Source organism: Vanacampus margaritifer, chromosome 3 (genome assembly GCF_051991255.1).
Source record: "Vanacampus margaritifer isolate UIUO_Vmar chromosome 3, RoL_Vmar_1.0, whole genome shotgun sequence".
Classification (NCBI taxonomy): domain Eukaryota; kingdom Metazoa; phylum Chordata; class Actinopteri; order Syngnathiformes; family Syngnathidae; genus Vanacampus; species Vanacampus margaritifer.
In genome coordinates this window covers 18,835,469-18,840,087 of record NC_135434.1, presented here as the reverse complement: position 1 = coordinate 18,840,087, position 4,619 = coordinate 18,835,469, and the positions used below count along the sequence as shown (strand labels likewise).

Below are 4,619 nucleotides of genomic sequence, written 5' to 3'. Positions count from 1 at the left end.
TTAACTGGCCGTGCACACTGACGGTGATTTATCAGCCTCACAGGTGACTTCTGTCAAAACCTGCAGGGCTTAAATATACAGCTGAGGGCTCACCTTGTCCTTTTCAGTATCCCGTGTCCAGAGTTAATGTTTGTAGGAGTTGCTGTAGACAGCATCTTTGCTCTGAAGTCATTCCCGAGCAAAGGCAGTGTTTCCTCTCCTCTTCATCCAGACAAGAAACGGGGAGTTAGTGTGTTTCTAACAGGATTGTGCTTTAAAAAAGGACTTCAAAAGATTCTCTTTTTATATGCAAACATGTTTTAGCAAGAGGAGTAACACATAAAAGTGGATCCTTATTGACTTGATCACTTGTAAATTGTTGGAGTAACCTGAACTGCACTCTAAACTCTCGTCCAACTCTTGTCGACAACAAGGCTGGCTTTATCTCGCTCATTGACAGCTTTAATACTACAGTGTCCGTTTGAATTCATTTGAATGTCAAAAGGTAACTGGAGAGAAGGTACAATTATTCTGGGTTAGCTGTGTGTTAAATTGTTGATTCAAATCGGCAGCTTCTCATAATGCTAAGATGTGATTTGGTGGTAGGGTCAGCAGATCTTCAAACTTAAAAATGGGACGGTACAAATTAGCTAAAAATTAAATGTAATTGCTCGTCAAGCTTCGTCAACAGTGTTGCCCTGCAAGATGAATTCTCTCGGAATTTGTGACTTTACAAACTCCTGAGAATACTCTTGTACCCAGCCCGTTGATTTCCACCACTCCGAACCACCAGTGGTTTGGACCAATCACAGAGCGACATTGTGTTTGGGGCGTAATATGCAGCTGTGCTGAAACCAGGAACCCAGCGCCAACGCCGGGGCAAACACATCTAAAATGGACGAATGGACGCTGTAATTAATTATGTTCTTGTAGAATTACTAACCGTTTCCTTGTTGAATGTTGAACAGCGAGAGGAGCTTCATGCATTATTAGCTGGTAAAGATGTTCATGCTTTTCCCCCCCTTCGACGAGAACGAAGATACCGCATTGTCCAATCAACTCGAAGTATTGTACAGAATGTTCCGCCTTTCCCGAGCAAATCACTGCGGAGCAGTCCCAGATTGATGTTGTGGATAACTCCCTTGAGTGAATCACAATATCTATGTGGCTATTGCCAGGTTAATGGGATGGGGGGCATGAGCCAAATTCTTTTTGTTGACTGGTGGGAGATTATTACTTTAGCTAATGCCAAATGATATTATAACCAGTATACGCAGAATGATGTAACCCTGTGACCAACAAAGTATTAAAAAAAAGATAATAATAAATGATATCATCAGCATATTCCTTTCAATCTATATATATATATTTTTAATCCCTTAATTAGACACAGGGTTACACTACACTCTAAAAACAGTTGGGTCAAAAGTAACCCAATTATGGATCAAAAAATGGACCAATCCACTTTATGGGTAAATTTGACCCAACTTTCTGGGTTGTGTTAGATAAAATTACTTTTTTGAATTGAATGTTTTTGTACCAAGTAAAGGATCTGACCAATATGTATGAGTTGTTTTATGCTGAAAGACCCTTTTCTTGACTCACAGTGGGGTCAAACCGACCCAAGTAGAGGATCGGTCCATTTGATCAGCTTTTGCAGTAGTAGGACTATATTTCCCATGAGTCTTAGACACGGGAGGATGAGAACACAAACGTGAATGTGTAAGTAAATCGGAAGGAATTTAACAGTTAAAATTCCCTTTTAAAGGGTTTAATGCATGAATCGCCTATGACAACTGTGTGACTGACATACACATGGCAAAAAATTAGACACTGGGAAGGGACCTCTGTAATATCAGGAACAAAACAATAAGGTTGGCGAAATCTGCTGGTATGCGGGACCCAAGTTCAAAAACAGGGACTGTTCTGGCCAAAATGGGACATCTGGCCACCCTAACCTGTATCAATCAAACATTCTGAGGACAATACTACTCTGTAAGCACACTGAATCCTCACCCCCCCCCCCTCCCATGTAGACTTACTTGATTTGAATCCATTTTGAAAAGGTATGCAGTAGTTTCAGCAGAGAAAAGGTGAAGTTTGGTTCTCAAACTTGGAGACATAATACTCAAGGGATTGTAAGATAGGTGAAGGGGCGGGACGTGGATTCCAACATCAAGAAAGGCTCCTAGAGGTTAGCAGTGCTGGCTTGTGTTAGACCCTAAGGTCATCATTCCTTCAACTCATGCCCCTGGCATCACCTTCCTCCTTCACTTCAAACACCCTGGCTACATTCCTGGACCATGTACCAATAAGCACTAATAGTGCAGAAAAATGAAAAGCAAAACAGATGGGCTCCAATAGTGAGGGGGATTACTGAGCCACTATCCGGGGCTCTATCTGCACCCTGGGCAACTGAGAGGTGAATCCCACACCATCTTTTCTCAGGACAGGGAAAAAGGCGAGAGGTTAAATCATGGCAGCATATCAAATAAATGTGTGGAAAGAAGTTCAAGTTGGGTTTTTTGGTCTTCAGCATGGTGGGATAAATAATGGAATGTACCTCCTTTATTTTCACTTAATACAAGATTTTTTCATGACAAGTCAAAATGGGCTCATGTTCTGGGTGAACCTGCGTTCCTCATGTACATTATATCATACAAACAGTGCCTCATGCCGAGGCAGCAGTGTTTTGGACCGCAGACTTTGCCAATAAAGCTGCAAAGACGCTCATGGACACTTGGCTGAAAGCCCTTTTTCTGGTCAAGCCAAACTATAGCCTGTCATGCCATTACAGACAAGCCCTCAAGGCACAAAGAATATGTGTCAGTCGCTGGTTAAATATCTCCCTTTAACAATTAACCACACAGCATGGAAAATGCCCAATGAAAACACCCGAAAGCTCCCCCTTGCTCCCACTGGGGACTCACTGTGAACTCCTGTGAACTCTCTGAAATCATGAGACCTTTAGACTGTATCTAGCCGGAAAAATATATTTTTGGCTAGCGCTATTCGCAGTAATTGTAATGCTGAAAATTTTTCATTTATATTGTCTGTTGTGTGAATGCCAAATACTGTAGAGACTTTTGACAAATGGAGGTGTTGCTTGGTTTTGTTGTTCTGCTCACTTACATGAAATTTAACATTACAATAATAACAAATCACCAGACACAAGCTTTCCATAAGTCTGGTAAGAGAATCCTACAACTGGTGCAAATGGACCACAAACCTCTAATTGTATTTCGGGTAAAAGATTTCAGGATTTTGACTATCTAGTGAAAATATTGTCACTAGTCTAATTTCCTATGCGGTTCCAGGACAGCAGAAGAGTAAACGTGTGAAGAGTTTACTGAAGGGCGGCTCTTAACTCTCCGTGAGTTTGTGTGCGTGTGCGTCTGAGGCTGCGGCTCAGGTTTCAGCTCCACTGTTTTCATATTGAGACCACACTTACCTCAACCTCTGAGAGGCTCCTTTGGCTGATTCACACCCAACGAACAGGCAGTGATGTTGATTATAGTCACTCATTGGCTCTACTGTTTGTCAGAATGGAAGCTGAGGGAACAGGAGGTGAGGGGAAAATATCTTAATAAGGATAGCATGTGGAGGTACAATGGAGCAATTCAGTGTACTGGTTGAAATTCACTTTCAAAAATGTTTTTTATTCACTTTTATATATGGAATCCGATTATGTACAAGCCATGAAGGGAAAAAACAAAAAAAACTATTAAGGGAAAGATGCTCATCTCTTTCTGAGTACTGTCAAAGAGCAAGGCATTGAAACCCAGAATTCAACTTCCTACCATCTCTCATTAGCCTCTGCGTGTACTATGTGGGGTGCATTGTTTACAAAACAGAATAATGGCATTTAAAACATATACGAAAATGAACTTATTAAAGCGCACCTTTCCCCCTCCAAAATAGTAAAAGCATCAATTGTCTACACTTCATCACCAAGCTTTCTGAAGTGAACGTGTTAATTAGTGTGCAGATCCACGTTTGACACAACAGACACATCCCCAAACACAGAAACTCAGGGAGGAAAAAAAAAGCAATGTGATGGTAGTGTTATTTAAATTAGTCTAAAGAGAACACATTTTCTGAAGTCAGCAATTCACAAAAAATATATAATTTATCTTGTATTTTAAAGGGACTGCAACATGAATTTTTTTTTGGAACTTTTATCCATGTTAAAATGCTAATTCCTCATCAAAAACATGACCAAAGTTATGTTTTCCTCCATTCGCCCTGAATGAGAAATTCTAGGTTATTACCTGAGAAAACGAGCTGTTGGCACGGTTTGACGTCATTGCGTGCGGCCCCACCCCCGCACAGCCTCTGCGGACTAAACGCACGCCCACTTTTTCTGAGATCTCCCTCCATGGAATAATGACAAAAGTAGCCTTTATCAATAAACATTCTGTCCAAATGAATTCAAAGCAATCAATTATTCTTCACATTTGCAATGAAATGACAATTGGCTGTCTTAAAATCCATTGGCTGACACTGGTGTAAACTACAGGTAAAACATTTGCGCTGGTGAATTTTAAACAAATGGATGGTGTAGTGGGTAGTGTACATGCCCACCAAGCAACAGGGTGTGAGTTCATGACTTACTGTGGTGCTTCTTTTTTTTCTTCTCC

At 40.9% G+C, this 4,619-nt stretch overlaps 1 long non-coding RNA gene across 1 annotated transcript; it reads right to left on the bottom strand.

Moving 5' to 3' along the window:
• LOC144048663 (uncharacterized) lies at nt 1–4,619 on the bottom strand. The gene is made up of 4 exons (XR_013293395.1): nt 4,594–4,619; nt 4,251–4,353; nt 3,431–3,531; nt 1–201 (listed from the first exon to the last, which is right to left on the bottom strand). It is a non-coding gene; the product is annotated as an uncharacterized LOC144048663 (long non-coding RNA).